This window comes from Cibotium barometz, chromosome 7 (assembly GCF_041138505.1).
Source record: "Cibotium barometz isolate CiBa-2024 chromosome 7, ASM4113850v1, whole genome shotgun sequence".
In the NCBI taxonomy this organism is placed as follows: Eukaryota; Viridiplantae; Streptophyta; class Polypodiopsida; order Cyatheales; family Cibotiaceae; genus Cibotium; species Cibotium barometz.
In genome coordinates, this window is record NC_141052.1 from 37,772,879 (window position 1) to 37,795,847 (window position 22,969).

Consider the following 22,969-nt stretch of genomic DNA (forward strand, 5'->3'; position numbering starts at 1 on the left):
GCCCCAAAACAGCTGGTATGATGAGGAGTGCAGAGAGATGAGGATCAGATTACAGAGAGAGGTGCTCATGGGTGTTACCACTCACAGACAGTCACGGGTTACTATTGGGGTGAAACAGGGCTGCCCTCTATCACCCACTCTTTTCGGCCTCTACATTGATGAGATCTCGAGCTTCATTGATGGATTAGGCGGGGCTGGTCCCACACTGGCAAGCATATTGATCCCCATACTACTTTATGCAGATGACATTGTCCTCCTGTCAGACTCAGCCGAAGGGCTTCAGAGATAGTTGGATGCCTTACATGACTTTTGCACTCAGCGGGACCTCTCTGTTAACCTTGGTAAAACCAAGGTAATGGTCTTCAATACCTCTCGCCCCGTCACATCCAGATTGAGCTTCACATATAGAGGGGATCATGTGGAGATTGTCTCGTCCTATGTCTACCTTGGTGTCACTTTCAGTGGCCCACGCTTTACCATGCTTCCCGCAACACATGCCAGAGTTACACAGGGATATGCAGCCTTGAGCTTACTTGAGCGGCAGTGCTTCCAGGCACATTTCCAGGAGCCCAGGACAAAGGGCTGGCTTTTTGACACCCTTGTCACACCAGCCTTGATGTATGGAGCAGCTTTCTGGGGCCAGATTTATCCGATGAGGAGTTTGCAGCAAGTTGAGAGGCCCCAGGTCACGATGTTCTCCCGTATGATCCGCAACAAACCATCAGTCCCACACGAGATTATCCAGGCAGAGTTTGTTGCAGCCCCGATGGTAGTGGAGGCACTCTTCCAGACAGTCACATACCTCCATCACATTAGTCACATGGATCCCCACAGGTACCCGAGGCTTGCCCTGGAGTCCTCCAGACAGCTAGCACTTGAGGGGCACTTTGGAGTATGGTATGCACTAGTCTCCACTTGGTTCTCAGTATATGGGCTCTACATGGACCACCTACCCCCCCCTTCAGTACAGTTTGGACTCCCCTTTTTTCCGGCTGTCTCACGAGGATACCAACCGGGTTATCTGGTCAGATCTTCTTGGCCTCTACACACATTGCACATGGATCACACCCTCGGAGCTCCCCACGAAGATGCACTTTTACAGAGACCACTTCCTCACACTCACTGAGGATGGATTCATCCAGCAGCCGGGCTACTTGAGTGTTCACATGTCCCATGCCATGCGGATTGCGATTGGCCAGATACGGGTTTCTTCCCACCACCTCAGAGTGGAGCATGTAGAGCTAAGCGCATCTTCAGAGCCGGGAAGCTCGTACGGACACCTAGAGAGGAGAGGATGTGCCGACTATGCCACACAGAGGTTGAGATGGAGGAGCATTACATATGCCGCTGCCCATTATACTATGAGATCCGCGGGAGGTTTCACTATCTATTTCGTGAGGGATTCGGTCCACTCTTCAGGATCATTGACTTCCAGGACCAGCATTGCCTGGGCCTCTTCCTGCTTGAGCTCCGCAGACACAGGGACACCTTCTTGAGACACATGCCCCAACCCAACCACCCCGCCCCCTCCCTTGGCAGACAGCCAACCATCACCAGTTTCTTCCGAACCCAGGAGGTGGAGGATACTGACATAGTGGATCTTGTGGACCCTCCACGAGCTGCTCTGGACCTACCTCGCCCGAGAGGAGTTACCTTGGACCGCGCCTCTGCACTCCAGCGTGCCCGACGCCCTCGACAACCCCCCCCCCGGTCGACCACGATCACCGCATCAGCTCCAGATCCAGGACATGCTCCGCCGCCATTGAGATACCTTTCCACGTGGCATAGCTGAGGGAGACCTTTCGGCCATACTCGTCAGCTCCATGCTTGACATTTTGGAGAGTGGTATACCATCTACTCAGAGCTGATGTTGCTCCCATGTTTTTATGTTCTTAGTATTCCATGACGAGTTTCCATGGACAGTTTTGTATCACCCCAGTGAGATAGCTATTTATATGTTTTCTTTCTGTTTTATTTTCCATTCCATGATGAGATATGCCATGGACATCATTGTATCACTTTGGTCTCATAGGCCCATTGGGCCTTTAGTAGACGCTTAATATATCTTTCTTTCTTTCTTTCTTTCTCTCTCACCAGCTGAGAGTGGAGACTGCCAGATATGGGCCTAGGGCGGCCGCACCAGAGGACAGGATATGCCAACTGTGGCACACAGAGCCCAAGACAGAGGACCATTACATATGCCGATGCCCTGTATACTATGAGATTCAGGGGAGGTTCCACTGCCTCTTCCGAGCTGGGTTCGGACCACTTTCCAGGATCATGGACTTCTTGGATGAGAGATGCCTGGGACTTTTTCTTCTAGAGCTCCGTAGACACAGGGAGTCCTTAGTGAGATCCAAATCAGCTGTACTTGCTTGAGGACTAACACAGAGAGCTCTCACCGACTTCTTCAGGGCTGATCCACCCATCATACCCAGACCACAGGCTAGTGTAGGAGCACGGCCGAGAGGTGTGACACTCGACAGAGCCACTGAGTTATGCAGAGCTCGATGCCCCAGACCCCATGTCCCTCGCCCACGGCCACGCCACCACAAGAAGATCCGGGCCATCATCTCCCATCATTGCAGGACCTTCTCGCGCCACCTCAGTTTTACCACCTTGAGCACCATGTCACAGCAGCCCATGAGGGATGTATTAGGGTGATATGAGAGCTCTTTGCTCATGGACCTAGATCAGATTTTAAAGTTCTAGATTTTTGTTATCTTTCTTTATTACTATTTTGTACCCAGGATGATGTACCTCATGGATATGATGTAACCTTTTGGTCTCATAGGTCATTTTGGCCTTTTGAAGACGTTAATACAACTTTCTTTCTTTCTTTCTCTCTCTCGGATAGTTTGCAGATAGAGGCACCACCACCCTTCCGGTACAGTCTGGATTGTCCATTTTTGGATCTCACCTGCTCAGAGCAAAACCACGTGATTAGGATGGATATCGTCAGAGTGGACACAGAGAGGACATGGACTAGTCCCCTTGAGCCCTTCAGCACGAAAATGGCTCATTACAAGAGCCATTTTTTGCACCTCTCACTAGATGATTTGATCACCTGCCCGGCGTACATGGATGTACACCTATCACATGGGATACGTTGTGCCATTGGACAGATCCGGACCTCATCACACCAGATGTGGATTGAGATAGGGCGATATGTGCATCAGATCTCGGATGACCGCATTTGTCAGCTATGGTACCAAGAGGTAGAGACAGAGGAGCACTACATTTGCCGATGTACAGTCTATTATGAGATCCGAGGGAGATATCACTACCTCTTCTGAGAGGGTTTTGGGCTGTTACGCAGGGTCATGGAGTTTGAGGATCAGAGATGCCTGGGATTGTTCCTAGTTGAGCTCAGGAGACACAAAGAGACCCTCTTGGCAGACAGGGGACCGACGAGCCATGATGTTCCTAGACAGAGGATCCTGACAGATTTCTTCAACACCAGCACCAGCACCAGCAGCCCAGCCCACACACCTCCTAATACCTCCTCCATCGGGCCATCAGGGCACCAACCACGCTCCCAGGGAGTCACCACCACTGATAGAGTAGTCGTCTTATGTCGTGCTCGTTGGCCATGCCCACCAGGATCCCAACCACAGCATCCTCACCATCGCCAGATCAGAGCCATTATTACTCGGCATCGGACGCGCCTACCTCGCTTCTACGACCTCTCCATTCTAGACAACCCCATGGCGGAGATATTTGATTTGAGAAGAGGCAGCACGTCAACAGATCAGCATACATGGATCTACTTGATATACATTTTCCAATATTTTCTACTCAATATCATCTAGGAGTCTTACTTACAGTTCTTATAATTGTAAGACGGTCAGTTTATTGTACTTTTCAGTTTCATTTGGTTTTCTCTTTGATGAGGCACCAACCTTAGATGTACTCTCAGTTTTGGTCTCATAGGTCATTATGGACTCTTATAGACCGGCTAGCAGCACCTTTTTTACTATGCGGATGGTGCTAGATGCAATAGACAGGTTACAGAATGGAAAGGCACAGGATCATGATGGGCTAGTTGGAGAGCACTTCTACGACACCTTGGCTCCGCGCATCGTACATGTGTTTAATCTTGCCATTTGTGAGGGTTTCCCGGCAAGCTGGACAGAGCATATCATTGTACCACTCTTTAAGAGTGGGGACCCCATGGTACCAGGCAACTACAGGACGATCATGATTGGTCATTACTTGGCCAAACTATATGGCTCTTATATCTATATTGGAGTCGGAGCTGAGCCGCTGGGCAGAGAGGCATGGTGATCGAGCACATGGACAGGCCGGCTTCAGGAGAGGATTTACTACCTTGGATCACATAGTGACACTTCTGGCACTTATTGAAGAGGGCAGGGCACAGAAGAGAAGGATATATTGCTGCTTTGTGGACTTCCGCAAAGCCTTCGATATCATACCACGTGCCAGGCTTATGCACAGATTGCATGACATTGAGGTACCCGAGGATATGCAGTGGGGGATATATGCTTTGTATGAGTCTGTGACAGGCAGAGTCGGAGCTCCAGGCGGACTATGCGATATGGTGACCAGCACGATAGGGGTGAAGCAAGGATGCCCGCTATTACCCACCCTCTTTGGACTGTACATTGATGCGGTCTTTGATTATGTAGACAGATTGGGAGGCCCAGGGGCATGCCTGGCAGGGGTGTTGATACCCATCTTGTTATATGTTGATGATATTGTTCTAATCTGAGACTCTCCGGAGGGATTACAGAGACACTTGGATGCATTACAGGCTTTCTGTGCAGATAGAGATCTGACAGTGAACCTTGGGAAAACCAAGGTTATGGTGTTTAACACCACACAGGCATGGGTGACGAGATTAGAGCCTCAGTTCACTTTCCGAGGGGAAGTGGTTGAGTACGTCAGGTCATATGTCTACTTGGGAGTTACTTTCACAGGACCGCGTTTCTCCCTGAAGGAGGCAGCAATAGCTAGATTAGCTCGAGGGCATGCAGCCTTGGGGGCACTTGAGAGGCAGTGTGTACACATACAGTTTCAGGAGCCGCACACCAAATTGTGGCTATTTGATACGCTTGTCACACCGACCCTCCTGTACGGAGCTCCAATTTGGGGGCCCAGCATACATCACAGATCTCAGAGAGGGATAGATGAGGGATGGAGCCAAATGGAGAGACCACTGATTATGATGATTGCCCGCATGATTCGGAGCAAATCATCAGTACCACATGAGATTGTTCGGGCTGAGCTGGGTGCTGCACCAGTAGTAACCGAGGCCCTATTTCCAGGCAGTTACCTTTTTACAGCGGCTATGGGAGCTCCCTTAGCAGAGGTACTCCCGATTGGCATTGACCTCATCCATACAGTTGGCAAAGGATGGAGATACTTATTGCTGGTACGCTCAGATGAGATGATGGTTTGCAGATAGAGGCACTACCACCCTTTCAGTATAGTCTGGATTGTCCATTTTTGGATCTCACCCGCTCAAAGCAAAACCACGTGATCAGGATAGATATCATCAGAGTGGACAGAGAGAGGACATGGACTAGCCCCCTTGAGCCCTTAGGCACGAAAATGGCTCATTACAAGAGCCATTTTCTACACCTCTCACCAGATGATTTTATCACCCGCACGGCGTACATGGATGTACACCTATCACATGGGATACATTGTGCATTGGACAGATCCGGACCTCATCACACCAGCTGCGGATTGAGACAGGGCGATGTGCATCAGATCTTGGATGACCACATTTGTCAGCTATGCTACCAGGAGGCAGAGACAAATGAGCACTACATTTGCCGATGTACAGTCTATTATGAGATCCGAGGGAGATATCAATGCCTCTTCCAAGAGGGTTTTGGGCTGTTACGCAGGGTCATGGAGTTTGTGGATCAAAGATGCCTGGGATTGTTCGTACTTGAGCTCAGGAGACACAGAGAGACCCTCTTGGCAGACACGAGACCGAGCCATGATGCACCTAGACAGAGGACCCTGACAGATTTCTTCGGCACCAGCACCAGCAACCCAGCCCACAGAGCTCCTGATACCTCCTCCATTGGGCCATCAGGGCACCAACCCCGCTCCCAGGGAGTCACCACTAATAGAGCAGTCATCTTATGTCGTGCTCGTCGGCCACGCCCACCAGGATCCCGACCACGGCATCCTCACCATCGCCAGATCAAAGCCATTATTTCTCAGCATCGGAGGCACCTACCTCGCTTCTACGACCTCTCCATTCTAGAGAGCCCCATGGCGGAGATACTTGATCGAACGAGAGGGCAACACTTCAACTGATCAACATACATGGATCTACCTGATATACATTTTCCAGTAGTTTCGAGTATTTATCATCTCGGAGTCTTACAATTCTGTTCTTATAGCTGTAAGACAATCAATTTATTGTACTTATTAGTCTCATTTAGTTGTTCTCTTTGATGAGACACCAACTTCAGATGTACTCTCAGTTTTGGTCTCATACGCCATTATGGCCTCTTAGAGACATTAATATATCATTTCATTTCATTTCTCTCTCTGTGTCTCTCTCTCTCTCTCTCTCTCTCTCTCTCTCTCTCTCTCTCTCTCTCTCATATCCTGATAGTCAGCCTACACGAAGACGATCTGGGAACATGCCCCAGAACAACTGGTATGATGAGGAGTGCAAAGAGATGAGGATCAGATTACAGAGAGAGGTGCTCATGGGTGTTACCACTCACAGACAATCACGGATTACCTTCCGGTGCCTAGTACAACGGAAGAAGAGGGCTTATCTTGCTCAGTTAGAGAGGGATTTGTATCAGTTATTTATGAGTCAGGATTCAGGCGAGGCATGGAGACTATTCCATGAGCATTCACCATCACCAGCCATTACCTCCACAGAGATTTGCGGTGAGTATGCAGCATCCCTGTACACAGCACCAGGACAGCCGCCCCTGCTAGACCCATCAGAGCCATGCCCAGAGACATGTGCTTTCTTTACTGCTGAGATGGTAAGGAAAGCTATTGACAGGATGAGGACTGGGAGAGCATATGATCATGATGGTTTGGTAGCAGAGCACTTTATTCATGCCAGAGATATGCTTGCAGAGCTTATTGCTATGATGTTTAACCGAGCCATGTGTGAGGGTTTTCCTGAGACTTGGAATATGTCCACACGATTGTGCCTATCTTCAAGTCAAGGGATCCCATGCTTGCTGGGAATTATCGTACCATCATGATTGGTCACACATTGGCTAGATTATATGCATCTATTCTTGATCAGGAGTTGAGTAGATGGGCACAGAGAGAGGGCATACGTGCATCTGGGCAGGCAGGGTTCAGGAGAGGTTTCTCCACTCTTGACCATATCTTGACACGACACTCAGAGCTATTATTGAGGAGGGCAGATTATATGGCAAGAGGATGTATTGTTGCTTTGTGGATTTCCGCAAAGCTTTTGACACAGTACCGAGAGCCAGACTGATGCGTAGACTACAGGAGATGGGAGTGCCCACAGAGCTGATTTGGGGAATCATGGCTTTATACAAGAGAGTTGTGGGTTAGGTACGTACTACTCAGGGTATATCTGAGATGGTTCACTCCACTATTGGGGTGAAACAGGGCTGCCCCCTTTCTCCCACCTTATTTGGGATGTATGTGGATGAGGTTTTGGACTATGTAGAGTGGGAGGGTGACAGAGGAGCACAGCTAGCAGGGACATGGATTTGGCTGTTATTGCATGCTGATGATATTGTGCTGATCTCAGATTCTCCAGAGGGGATGCAGCGTCATTTGGCTGCATTGCACACATTTGCACAGGACAGTGGATTGTCTGTTAACCTTGGTAAAACCAAGGTGATGGTATTTAACACCACAGCACAGTGGGTTAGGAGGTCAGTTCCCACCTTTACATATGGTCAGGAGACAGTGGAGTATACAGATGCATATGCTTACCTTGGTGTGGTTTTTAGTGGCCCACTATTTTCCTTGAGGAGAGCAGCAGAGACGAGATTGACCAGAGCTTATGCAGCATTGGGAAGAGTAGAGAGGATGTGTTCGCAAGTTCAATTTTAGGAACCTCGAACAAATCTCTGGCTCTTTGACACTTTGGTCACTTCAGTCATGCTGTATGGAGTGGAGATATGGGGACCCTCAGTAAATCACCACAGCCCCGAGAGCTGGTAGCACTGATGGATGGAGATGTATGGAGAGGCCCTTAGTTTCTATGATTTCCCGGATGATTAGGGCCAAGGCCTCCGTACCACATGATATTATTTGTGCAGAGATGGCTGCCCCCCCATTGGTAGTAGAGGCACTCACTCGATCAGTCTCCTTTATACATAGCACTTGGGCTCTCCCTAGAGACAGATATGCTCGCTTAGCCCTGGAGTCTTCACGACAGTTGGCATCATAGGGAGACGGATCATGTTGGTATGCACAGATGACAGCTGGGTTTTAACTGCATGGCTTTAGTATGGATAGACTACCTCCATTTCAGTACTCCCTCGATGCACCCCCCCTCTCTCTCACACGCGCAGAGATTACCAGACTTATCAGGCAGGACTTGACTCAGCTGGACATTAGGAGGACATGGATACCTCCGACACACGAGCTTGGTACGAAGATGGCTTTCTATAGAGATCATCTTCTCCAGCTCACAGAGGATGGGTTTGTGATTAGACCCAGCTACATGGATACTTATCTTTCTCATGGGTTACGGTGTGCTATCGGTCAGATGCGCACATCCTCACACCAGCTAGAGATTGAGACTGGCAGATTCAGAGGAGTACCAGCCGAGGCCAGGATTTGTTAGTTGTGCCAGATGGAGCCAGAGACAGAGTTACATTACATATGTCACTGTCCAGTATATTATGAGATACGAGGCTGTTTTCACTACCTATTCAGAGAGGGTTTCCGACCACTTTCTAGGGTCATGAGATACCAGGATCAGAGATGCCTCGGATTAGACTCGCTGGAGCTACGTAGACATAGAGAGGGTCTCTTGAGAGGAAGGAGATCATAGAGGGAGAGACTTCTATAGAGGCAGATTACAGACTTCTTTCGACCAGAAATCGAGCAGTCAGGCCAGCAGGCATTGTAGCTAGCCTCAGAGTATAGCCGCACCAGGTACACTGATTGATCGGGCTATAGAGCTGGGGCGGTCCAGGCGCCCCAAGATGAGAGGCCCATCTCGACACAGGCGGAGACTACAACAGAGGATCAAGACCATACTAGCACGGCATGGGAGACGTCCAGTTAGTTGTTTAGTTGTTTAAGCTTTTCTTACACAGACATTGTATGAGATCCACCAATTGTTGTAACCTTTTTGGTCTCATAGGTCATTTTGGCCTTTTGAGGACGTTAATATATCATTTCTCTCTCTCTCTCTCTCTCCAGAGAGCAGAGACACTTAGAGCCCGTAGGAGGCAGAGGACACCTGGCTTTCAGACACCACGCCTATACCAGAGAGAGATGACAGAGATCAGAGCTCAGTTTCACAGAGAGGGTGCGGAGCGACTGGCTCGCTTCAGAGCACACCCAGGCATGTTCTTCAGGGAGCTGTGGACACCCCCTTCACTGATGTATACCATTTTATACCCCCAGTATGGTACAGGATGGAGCTAGCTAGGCTGCATATCATGATTGTATACTCCATGCATATAGCTTTGCATTCTCCTAGTAGTAGAGCTCCATCCCCTTCACCACTCATTGTACTTATTGCACACCCAGATTCAGCTTTTTAGTTCAATACTTTTTCATTTTGTTGGGATGACAGAGGATACCCCATACAGGTACTCCGATTTGTCTCATAGGCCGAGTTCGGTCTTTTGGAAGACGTTAATAAAATCTTTCTTTCTTTCTTTCTTTCTTTCTCTCTCTCTCTCTCTCTTGTATACCCTGCATATATAGGTTGCATTCTTGAATACCCTGCGCATATAGGTTGCATACTGAGCCTCTAGCAGTAGTGCTCCATCCATCACACTCCCCCACTAGCTCAGTACTTTCATAGTTTATTTTATGTTCATTTTGTCCTTTTTTTTTCTTGGACATCCAGAAGGCATTGACAGTTGTACATTGATTTGTCTCATAGGTCAAGTTTGGCCTCTAGTAGACGTTGATACAGCTTTCTTTCTTTCGTTCTTTCTTGCCAGCCAACCATCACTAGTTTCTTCCAGACCCAGGAGGTGGAGGACAATGATATAGTGGATCTTGTGGATCCTCCACGAGCTGCTCCAAACCTACCTCGCCCGAGAGGAGCTGCCTCAGACCGAGCCTCCACACTCTGGTGTGCCTGACGCCCCCAGCCCCCCGGCCGTCGGCCACAATCACCTCATCAACTCCAGATCCAAGACATGCTCCACCGCCATCGAGCTACCTTTCCACATGACATAGCTAAGGGAGACCTCTCGGCCATACTCATTAGCCCCATGCTTGATTTTTTTGAGAGTGGTATACCATCTACTCGGAGCTGATGCTTCTCTCATGTTTCTATGTTCTTAGTATTCCATGATGAGTTTCCGTGGACAGTTTTGTATCACCCCAGTGAGATAGCTATGTTGATGTGTTCTTTCTGTTTTATTTTCCATTCCATGATGAGATATGCCATGGACATTATTGTATCAATTTGGTCTCATAGGCCCATTGGGTCTTTAGTAGCCGCTTAATATCTCTCTCTCTCTCTCTCTCTCTCTCTCTCTCTCTCTCTCTCTCGTAGACAGGAGCCTCGTTCAGAGCATAGAGGACGGGGCTCAGGAGGAGTGGCAGTATTGTTTAGAGAGGAGCTACAGCCACTGATACATATAGTCCGCAGAGATGAGCAGGCTAGGTACATGTGGGTTAGACTGAGGGCAGAGACGGGCAGATATCTCTACATTGCTATATGCTATTTTGCTCCTAGTACATCAGTGTATGCATCACCAGATGACATTTGGGAGTTCTCCAGGGATGGTGACATCATTCTCCTGGGGGACTTCAATGCCAGGACCGCCCATAACCAGACAGTATTTTATGATACCTCAGAGGAGATGTTGAGGGAGCTTGATGTTAGGGATATGGGCCTATCTAGACTCTCACAGGATGAGGAACATACAGTGTATGGGCGGTATTTGATAGACATGGGGACTGCACATGGATTGGCCATCCTGAATGGCCTACAGAGATTCCCGACATCGGGCGGTTTCACTTGCTTTCCACATAGGCATGGTGCTAGTACAGTGGACTATGTTATGGCTCAGCCCAGTCTCATTCCCTCTTTTCAGGATTTTATGGTAGGCACTAGGCCGGTTGGAATAGCAGTGGATCATGCTATCTTGTCCTTCACTCTCACATTTCAGTTCAGCACCGCTCCATTGGGACAGGTCTCCACACACACTCGTTATACCTTTACAAGGGAGACTGACACCGTATACACGGATGAGATATACAGACGCTTATGTGCCGAGGAGCCGGGACGGTCATTAGATGAGCTCACTCAGATATTGATAGATACGCTTCATGCTGCAGCATCAAAGGCATATCCCCATAGTCAGCCTACACGGAGATCTGGGAACATGCCCCAAAACAGTTGGTATGATGAGGAGTGCAGAGAGATGAGGATCAGATCACAGAGAGAGGTGCTCATGGGTGTTACCACTCACAGACAGTCACGGATTACCTTCCGGCACCTAGTGCGACGGAAGAAGAGGGCTTATCTTGCTCAGTTAGAGAGGGATTTGTATCAGTTATTTATGAGTCGAGACTCAGGCGAGGCATGGAGACGATTTCATGAGCATTCACCATCACCAGCCATTACCTCCACAGAGATTTGGGGTGGGTATGCAACATCCCTGTACACAGCAGCAGGACAGCCGCCCCTGCCAGACCCATCGGCCAGAGACATGTGCTTTCTTTACTGCTGAGATGGTAAGGAAAGCTATTGACAGGATGAGGACTGGGAGAGCATATGATCATGATGGTTTGGTAGCAGAGCACTTTATTCATGCCAGAGATATGCTTGCAAAGCTTATTGCTATGATGTTTAACCGAGCCATGTGTGAGGGTTTTCCTGAGACTTGGAATATGTCCACGATTGTGCCTATCTTCAAGTCAGGGGATCCCATGCTTCCTGGGAATTATCGTACCATCATGATTGGTCACACATTGGCTAGATTATATGCATCTATTCTTGAGTAGGAGTTGAGTAGATGGGCAGAGAGAGAGGGCATACGTGCATCAGGGCAGGCAGGGTTCAGGAGAGGTTTCTCCACTCTTGACCATATCTTGACACTCAGAGGCTATTATTAAGGAGGGCAGATTATATGGCAGGAGGATTTATTGTTGCTTTGTGGATTTCCGCAAAGCTTTTGACACAGTACCGAGAGCCAGACTGATGCGCAGACTACAGGAGATGGGAGTGCCCACAGAGCTGATTTGGGGAATCGTGGCTTTATACAGGACAGTTGTGGGACATGTACATACTACTCAGGGTATATCTGAGATGGTTCACTCCACTATTGGAGTGAAACGGGGCTGCCCCCTTTCTCCCACCTTATTTGGGATGTACGTGGATGAGGTTTCAGACTATGTAGAGCGGGAGGGTGACAGAGGAGCACAGCTAGCAGGGACATGGATTCGGCTGTTATTGTATGCTGATGATATTGTGCTGATCTCAGATTCTCCAGAGGGGATGCAACGTCATTTGGATGCATTGCACACATTTGCACAGGACAGTGGATTGTCTGTTAACCTTGGTAAAACCAAGGTGATGGTGTTTAACACCACAGCACAGTGGGTTAGGAGGTCAGTACCCACCTTTACATATGGTCAGGAGACAGTGGAGTATACAGATGCATTTACTTACCTTGGTGTGGTTTTCAGTGGCCCACTATTTTCCTTGAGGAGAGCAGCGGAGACCAGATTGACCAGAGCTTATGCAGCATTGGGGAGACTAGAGAGGATGTGTTCGCAGGTTAAGTTTCAGGAACCTCGAACAAAGCTCTGGCTCTTTGACACTTTGGTCACTTCAGCCATGCTGTATGGAGTGGAGATATGGGGACCCTCAGTGGATCACCACAGCCGAGCTGGTAGCACTGATGGATGGAGACATATGGAGAGGCCCTTGGTTTCTATGATTTCCCGGATGATTAGGGCCAAGGCCTCCGTACCACATGATATTATCCGTGCAGAGATGGCTGCCCCCCCATTGGTAGTAGAGGCACTCACTTGATCAGTCTCGTTTATACATAGCACTTGGGCTCTCCCTAGAGACAGATATGCTCGCTTAGCCCTGGAGTCTTCACGACAGTTGGCATCACAGGGAGACGGATCATGTTGGTATGCACTGATGACAGCTTGGTTCCAGTTGCATGGCTTTAGTATGGAAAGGCTACCTCCATTTCAGTACTCCCTGGATGCACCCTCCCTCTCTCTCACACGGGGAGAGATTACGAGACTTGTCAGGCAGGACTTGATTCAGCTGGACACTAGGAGGACATGGATACAGCCGACACAGGAGCTTGGTACGAAGATGGCTTTCTATAGAGATCATCTTCTCCAGCTCACACAGGATGGGTTTGTGATTAGACCCAGCTACATGGATACTCATCTTTCTCATGGGGTACGGTGTGCTATTGGTCAGATGCGCACATCCTCACACCAGCTAGAGATTGAGACTGGTAGATTCAGAGGAGTACCAGCTGAGGCCAGGATTTGTCAGCTGTGCGAGATGGAGCCAGAGACAGAGTTACATTACATATGTCACTGTCCAGTATATTATGAGATACTAGGCCGTTTTCACTGCCTGTTTAGAGAGGGTTTCGGACGACTTTCTAGAGTCATGAGATACCAGGATCAGAGATGCCTCGGATTATACTTGCTGGAGCTTCGTAGATATAGAGAGGGTCTCTTGAGAGGGAGGGGATCAGAGAGGGAGAGACACCTACAGAGGCAGATTACAGACTTCTTTCGACCAGAGATTGAGCAGTCAGGCCAGCAGGCATTGCAGCTAGCCCCAGAGTATAGCCGCACTAGAGGTACACTGATTGATTGGGCTATAGAGCTGGGGCGGTCCAGGCGCCCCAAGATGAGAGGCCCATCTCGATACCGGCGGAGACTACAACAGAGGATCAGGACCATACTAGCACGGCATGGGAGACGTCCAGTCAGAGTACTCACCATGGAGGACATTGAGGATATCCGCCATCGACCGGTGAGAGACATCTTTGGATAGTGATGTGTATGATGCTTACCTTTGTTGCTGGAGTTTTCCTCCCAGATGTTATCCATTAGGAGCTCCTAGTACCGTACTTTTCCTCATAGTTATTTCAGTTTCAGTTAGTTGTTTTTAGCTTTTCTTACACAGACATTGTATCAGATCCACCAATTGTTGTAACCTTTTTGGTCTCATAGGTCATTTTGGCCTTCTAAAGACGTTAATATATCATTTCATTTCATTTCTCCCATGCTTGATATTTTGGAGAGTGGTATACCATCTACTCGGAGCTGATGCTGCTCTCATGTTTCTATGTTCTTAGTATTTCCATGATGAGTTTCCATGGACAGTTTTGTATCACCCAAGTGAGATAGCTATGTTTATGTTTTCTTTCTGTTTTATTTTCCATCCCATGATGAGATATGCCATGGACATTATTGTATCACTTTGGTCTCCTAGGCCCATTGGCTCTTTAATAGACGCTTAATATATCTTTCTTTCTTTCTCGGGTGGATCCTAAAAACTATAGAACCATCATGATCAGCCATATCTTGGCCAAGATCTATGGATCTATACTTGGGTCTGAGCTAAGCACACTAGCCAAGAGAGAGAGGGATACAAGGCACCGGGGAACCAGGGCAAGCAAGATTCAGGAGGACCTTCTCCATGCCAGATCACATATTCATGCTTTGGGCGCTACCATCAAGCAGGCCAAGGCAGCCACCTTGTTGCTTTGTTGACATCCACAAAGCTTTTGATACAGTGCCTTGGGCCCGTCTCCTATATTACTTGCAACATCTTGGGGTCCGTCTGACATGATCTAGGCTATCATTGCCCTATATGAGTTAGTTATTGGCAGGTTGCGATGCTCAGGAGTTATCTCTAAAGAGGTCTCTACCATCAGAGTGAAGCAAGGATTCCCACTAACTCCAACCCTCTTTTAACTCTACATGGATGAAATCTCAGATTTCATTGACAGAGCGGAAGGCAGAGAAGCTTCTCTAGGAGGAATTGCTTCTTTTTCCCTGGAAAAGAGATCCTTCTATTAGTTACCAAGAAAAACAGCCATGTAGGCTAAGTACCACCACTGTCAGTGAGAAAAGGGCCATGACGCCAACTCCACAGGATGCGGTGCTTCCGCATGCGAGCAGAGCCACCTACACAAGAACTTCTTTAATGGTTGTTCTTGTATCATTGATCATAAATTCTTCCACCCAACCTTTCCAACAAGCTATAAACATGTTGTTGGTAATACAATATTTGCAGAGAGCTTGTTATTGCTGTTCACAATATCATCTACTAACTCAGAGTCTAGTAACTCCTCCTCTGTGCAAAGAGGCAGCCTGAGACCGAGACCCCTGGAGTAACTCAGAGAAACCCGCTCTTAGCTTCCGCTACTAAAGGGTAGAGTAGTGGAGCTAAGGGACATCCTTGCCTCACAGACCGAGACCTGAAAGCACTCACCACGCCCCTTGCAGGCTAAAACTTTGTTGTGGGCTTTGCTATACATTCATGAGACCCCTCTGTTCCACTCCTGGGAGAAACCCATGCTATTATGCCTTCCAAGAAGTCCCAATCACCTCTGTCATAAGCTTTTTCAAAGTCTAAAGAATGGCAAGGCGTTGTTGGCTAGATTTAGCCCACTCCACAGCTTCCCAGAAAAGATGTTATCAAAAATACTCCTTCCTTGGAGAAAACCATTCTGTGTATCATGAATAACTCTCTGAAGAACAGGCTGAAGCCTCATACTTACTGCCTTCGCTAAGATTTGTAAGCAAAACCAAGCAAAGTAATGGGCCTCCCCTGTCTAATATTGGTCTTGTCCCCACCTTTCGGGACAAGGTGGATAATACCCTCTTTGATAAAATGGGGCATCATACCAATACACCACATCTCCTACAGGGCAATAGTAACATCATCACCAATGTAATCTCAAAACTGCAAAAAGAAGGATGGAGAGAGACCATCATCCCCTCGGCATTTGCCTTTTGAAAGGGCATGCAAAGTATGTCTCAGCTTATCCTTCGAAAAGGGGGCATCCAAAGAGGCACACATATCATCTGTAATAAGCCTGGGCATGCACTCCCAAACTATCTGTTGTGCAACATGTCCGTCCAAAGAGTGGGCCTCTATAGAGAGCAAGGTCTAATAAATTTTTTAGGCAATACTCCTCACCTTATTTGGATCAATATGAAATTCTCCTTGAGAATTGTGCAAGCATTTCAAACTGTCCCTATTGTGCATAGGTCCATGTGTGAGAAAAATGGTTTGTTGCATCTACCACCCATCTGTGTCCAAAATGCTTGGCTAGCATGAAATGCAAACTCAGCCTGGTCTGGGATCCAAGCGGACGTAGGATGCTTCTCATGTTCCCTCTGAAGCGCAGCCAACCTGTGTCTAATAGTTCGCTCCTTGTCTAGAGCCTCTTCTTTCTTGGCCGAGGCAACATAATGATACTGTTGGCTAGTCCTCTCCAGGCCAAAACAAGCCTCTCCCAGGGATCAAGATGATCACAAAGTCTCCAAATCTCTCTAACCTCGAGGGAGGTCTCTGCACCCTGATAGAGTCAGTCTGGGATGCGGGCACGCGGCGGTACACCCTTCTGGCTCCCAAGTTCCCTAATGCACAAGACAACCGGGCAATGATCTAATTTGGTAGTACCTGACAAGATGGAAATAGAGCCTCCTCTATCCAGTCCCCAATCATCCACATAAAATCTGTCCAACCGTGCAAAGATGCATCCATCCCCTCTTCTACGGTTATGCCATGAGTAAGATAAGGAATTAGGCCTCCTCTAGAAATCATCGTCTGTCCAAGAATCCCTGCCATAGAAGGAAACTATAAATCTCTCCCAGGAGACTCTCTCCAAGGGGTGTGTTCTACCCTCTCTCCCAAGCTGCTCAACCATGTTGAAGTCTCCTCCAACAATCCAATGATCAGCCAGGGGTAGCAGACTTGTGATGGTGCCCAAGAGAGCCACCTTCTCTCCCCGTACATTAGGCACATAGATATTCAAGATACCCAACTTCAGTCCCTCCTGCATAACCATAATCCATTGTACCCTAGCAGGTATGGCCAATAACATGATGCAAAAGTAATGCTGACAGTGAAATGCATACCCCACCTTTGATCCCTTGTGCACCGGACCAAAAAGTGTCTAGAGAGGATCTTATCAGTTTTACCACACTAGAACATATCCAATTTGTGCTCCTACAGAAGTAACACATCCATAGGTCCACCTGTAATGGCAAGGTGGAGCTGATCCTTAACAAGGTGCTTCCTATTGCGCTTGGGAAGCCTCCCTAGACCTTGCACATTCCATGAGATAATCCTCATGGTAAAGAGAGGGTTTTGATTCCAAACCTAAGAAAACGCTTGGACCCGCCTCTCGTAGTGCTGTAGAAGGGGGTAATCCTTGGAACAAAGTCCAATGTCAGCATGTTCACTCTGTCATGGACTTTGCATAGTCTGTGTACGTGCCCTGCGGGACACTACGACATAAATCCTGTTGCACATCCTACAAGGCCTCATAAGATGGCAACATGTCCCGTGTATCCATACCAAGTACATCCTGCATATTGTCCATACCAAGCAAGGAGGACTCAACATAGTCATTCTGCCCTGATGTAGTGTGAGGAGGACTCTGCAGACTCATCACTCTGACCCAATACATCATCACTGTGTGTACAATCTTTAGGAAGGGCCTCATTTGTGCCCTAGCGTTCCCACCTGGAGGGCGGGTCGCGGTCATGAGAGTCGACCCGCCACTCCTGGCGAAAGGCTAGCCGAGGCAGAGCAATAGGTTGTCGCTTTGGGAGCGTGTTTGTGCCGCCTCCTACGACCCATAGCCTAGGGCAATCCTGCGCAAAGTGGCTCACCTGGTGACAGACCTGACACTGATTAGGTCTGCCTGATGTCTCCATATGTTGTGTCAAGGGCCCAGAAGCAGCACAAAATCCTCAACACCATAACCCTGGGAGCAACATCAGCCGAGGCAACAGCAAAAGTGGGAAAACCTAGGATGGTGGGCACATGTAGGACCAGCCCAATGGCCTCCAACAATGGCCAATAAGCATGAGGAAGCCTTGGGAATCTGAGTGTGATAGGGTAACGGTTCCAATCTTCTTCGACAGGGTCAAAGTAGTAATGTATGGTAGGAAGAAAATCTTCCTTGGGCCCAAAGGCAAGGGACTGCCCTTGAGCACTTTTGAGGCTGCCTCCTCTACATCAAGGTCTACTTGGAAGAATCCTCTCCCAAATAGCCTCACATCTCTAAAGTGGAGTGCGGAATCAGAAGGCAACACCACTAGAACCCAATCGCATGGGCCTGGATACGGGAGAGGTGAGAGCCAAAGATTTTTCCAATGAGTGTCGTCTTGGAGTCTTTCTCAATTCTGGCAAAAAGGAAATCAAGCTCATCTTGTGAAAAATGGATGGTTCGCCCGGCTAGAGGGGGTTGATTAGTCATGATTCTAATCGAAACGAAAGGCCAACTTGAAACCTATTAAAGAATAGTCTATACTTGAGCACGCAAGAGGAAGGGCAGCGAAGAGAAGGGAGGCGGAGGGGAGGGAAAGAAGGGCAGGAGATGGCAGCGATAGTAACAATGGCAAGCAGTAGGGTAGGAGCAATGGTGGGGAAGGAGGGGCTGGATGGTGGGCAGGGTGAGGTGAGTGGCAGGCAGGAGGAGGATTGCGCAGCAATGAAGGGGATTGCGGGTAGGAGGAGAAGTGGATACAGAGGAGGGGAGCGAGGTGAATGGTAGGCAAGGAGAAGTGAGCAGCAAAGCTGGATGATGGGCAGTCAGAGAGGAGGGGGGGCGTAGTGAATGGCAGGCAGGAGGGCAGGGATGAGAAGGTGCACAACTGCGCAGGCACGGAGAGGGACGCGCGACAGTACGGGGAGCTGCAATTCCACACCTTTACCCTATCTAACTATATCAACTCATTTTTCATGCTTCTAAGCTACCAATTGAAACAATGCATGAAAAAAAATTAGCTATATACCCTAATCCACACCTAATGGAGCTGAATACTTATGATTCCACTCCTAATCACCAATCCTTTTCTATTTCTTGATTTAATGGAATGAAATCTAAGACTTGTGGGCACCAACATCATGCGTATCACCAAGAAACCAAGGTTTTCCCCTGCCAAGATTTGAAGCTAGAATGCAACAAACTTCAAAACCTAATAAAAAACAATAAACTAACACATCCAAGGCTCCAAATTCGGAGTGTGACCTCCTAATCAACACCGGGAAATATTGGGTAATCCCAATAGCTTGGAACGGACGGAAGAACGGAGCAAGCCTTAGGCCAGTTCCCGTCAACAGAGTGCCAAATATGTTCAAATTAAGAGCTTACCTTAGCCTTTGCCGAATCATGTGCCGTTGGGTCTCTTTTTGCCTTCAAGCTGCAATACAACAACCCGATGTGGGTGCGCTAGCTCATCCGTCGCATGCTCACTCTGTTGTCTCACTCGAATGATCCTTTGCTAAGGGGATGAAGGTAGACCTCTCTGTGCCTTGATGGAGGCAAAAAGAGAATGTCCTTAGCAATGGTTCTCTCTTACAAAAGTTACAAAAGGCAAGTAAGACATAGGCTAATGGAACCAATTAAACCTATTCAAGCAAGCATCCATCTAACATGCAATAATTCAATAGAGCACAAGCAAAGAGTAGAGAGGAGAAGAGATCACAAGGATTCTATCGCAAACGAAGTGTATTGCTTAGTGTCAAATTGACTTATATATAAGGAAGTGACTAATTTTCGCGAGGCCGGCCAAACTCAAAAATGGTCCAGCCACTATTACTAGTCTTAAGCAAGTGTGTACACGAAGTCCTTAAACTTTCCCTATTTGACATTAAGCTAAAGGTAAGGCCGCTTTATATGTTCAAGCGCTATCATACAAAAGATAAGTGCCCATTCGAGTAGGTACGATGGCAAGCCGCCTTACAGTATCTCGCTAGTCTTATAGAGCTGCCCACTAGCACCTTATCTCTTCTGTTTGTAGCCTAGGCCATGAGTAGTTTTCTCTCCGCCCAGGAGACCGGGCTTCAGGGACTGCGTCTTCCCATCCACACGCAGAAGAAGTTGCTTGTTTCTAAGTTCCCCCACGATGACACAACAACATACCTGACTAGGAACAAAGGGAACCTCTAGAGATTCACCAAGGCGATAGAGATCTTCTGTCGTGCATCCGCGCAGATCAACTGGCACATCCCCTACCCCGACTTGGCATCCAATTGAGGCTTTTCAGTGGATCTCGAGAGGCACTCCAGTTCGTTATCTTGGATGCCATGTGGGCATTGATATCTCCCCTGAGCAGCAAACGACTATCCCTTTTCTTCTGAGTGTTCAGAAGAAGCTGCTATACTAAAGTTCAACCATGCTTTCTTTAGCTGGCCGAGTTGTGGTGGTGAACCAGGTTCTTCTCGTCACCATGTGGTACATCACCTCCTGTTGGGCCTTCTCCCGGGCTTGTATTGGTTAGGTTAAACAGTTGATTCGCAACGTTTTGAGGTCTGGCAAACAACGGGAGGGTTGCCTAGAGAGTGATCATTCAGCCCCGCGACGCAGAGGGGGCCTGGGCATCATCGACTCCTCCATTCATAGCCATGCCCTTTTGGGCAAGTTGATTGTTCGAGGCCTTGTTGCGGGTGGCAAGCCGTGGAAGGACTTCCTCCTAGCTAGGATCTCCACCCCCACCCCGATTCTGGGAGGCCCTTGGCCTCAGAGCATGAGATAGATTTTCACAAAGATGCGGGCTCGTGGCTTTAGCCGAGCATTTGAGGACAAATTTGGAGCCAGTCTCTTGTGTGTTTGGGATCATCTCAGGCCGGCCCTTCAGTAGTCAACTCAAATAGCCTACGAGGAGCGTCTTCGACAATTTCTGATTTGGAACCCCTCGGTCCATCTGCCTAGTGGTCACATGCTTGGGGCTTGCCCACACGTGTCATGAGGAGCTTTGAGCACAGGTCCTATCACTCGGAGATCGGCTTACATTGAAAAAGCTGCCCCCAAGGGCCTAGGAGAGGGGCCTTACCAGGATCCAAGGTAGGGACTCAACATCGACTCTTCCATCCCTAGAGAGTGGCTAGCCCCAATCCCAGACCATCCTCCCCCACAGTGGGTGGGAGTGTTCACCAGGCATGATATACTTCATGGCGCGATGCGAGCTCCGCTTCTCTATTGGACCTCATGGCAGACTGGAGAGACCAAAGCCCCCCTTGGAGGATTTCAGGGGAGGTACCTTGCAGAGGGTGAGGGTGATTGGTTTCCATGCACACGAGTGTTTCATCAAGCCAAGGTGGCCAAAGAGACACTCTGGCATTTGTGGATTTGGGATGGCTGGCCTCTCACATGCCTCTAGTTGGACCCAGGGGGAGTGGAAATGGCATGATCTACAGGACAGGGAGGAGACTCCTGGTACCCCTTTTTTTGCATACACTGCACGGTTTGGGCCGTAGGATTTTAGCATTATGTCCGAGGTGTGGCCATCCCTTGGAGTCCCAAAATCATTGTCTTTGGGATTGCCCGAAGGCTTAGCAAGTTTGGAAATGGCATGATCTACAGGACAAGGAGGAGACTCTTGGTACCCCTTTTTTTGCATACACTGCACGGTTTGGCCATAGGATTTAGATGCCAAAGGTTGAGGGCACTCTAGCACAGTAGCAAGACAGTGGCAGTGCTAGGTTCTCTCGCTGCACTTTCTCTCAGATTTCTGGAAGAGGTTGTGGGATAATTTTCGACTGCAGAAGATCACTCTCTTTATGTGGCAATTGGCACACATGAATCTAGTAGTTGGCACTTGGCTGGCCATTCAAGGTATTCCAGCATTATGTCCGAGGTGTGGCCATCCCTAGGAGTCCCAAAATCATTGTCTTTGGGATTGCCCGAAGGCTTAGCAGGTTTGGCAGTGGATCCTCCGCATCTTTATTATAGATAGGGCTCCTTCCCACACTGTTACATGCTGCTCTGTTGCTTGGGCCATTGAGGCCGAGGCTATCATGGCATATGAGGAGGCAGGTGGGGGACTAGCCCTTCAGGCCTCTCACCTTCGTATGTCTAGATTCTGCAGTGCCACTCCTAGCCCCTTCTACTAGTCATTGGACTCCAAGTTCTTGCTAGAGATGGGAGATTTGCAGATGTATTGCTACATGGCACATCTGGAGAGCTTGATGTAGCGAAGCCATCAAAGGCACCCTCACTCCGCCAGTGGAGTCCATCAGGAGCATCTGGCTTCATACCCTTCGTGGCCAATGGGGCAAGCTTCGGGGTGGTTCAGACCGCATACGGAAGTGTCGGGAAGCCTTCTTGAGGATCTGGCTGCTGGTCCCTTTCTCATTGACAGTGGTGGTGAGCCCGCTTCGCACTATAGACCACCTGTGTGGTTATTTCCCTCTCCCCTCAATGTATGAGATAGTCTTCTCCTCATAGAGCGGCCAGCCGGAGGAGAAGTGCATCCTTCCCCCTCATTCTATTCCTTGATTCTCGCTCCATATATGAAGTCGAAGTTATACTTAGCCTAAGGCTGTTTTTCTTGGTAACTAATAGAAGGATCTTTTTCCCGAGAAAAAAAAAACCCGCCTTATGCCAGGTCAGGTAGGTGAAACCATGTTGACCTACGAATGGTTAACACACTGCTATGTATCTCGAGGCCTCCCACATTTTCCTTTGTTCTTTGCAGATTGCCTTGGAGGATTTTTGTTTAGTTGCAGCTCAAATGGCACAAATCTGTTGCAAGAGTTCTTATCGACTGGCACAAATATATTGGTTTTTGGGTTAGTGATTCGGAGAGA

The 22,969-nt window shown here is 48.5% G+C and overlaps 1 protein-coding gene across 2 annotated transcripts in view; it reads left to right on the forward strand.

The window, feature by feature from the left end:
- LOC147636958 (uncharacterized) overlaps positions 1-22,969 on the forward strand; it is a 99,269-nt gene that overhangs the window by 69,917 nt on the left and 6,383 nt on the right. The window lies entirely within an intron of this gene.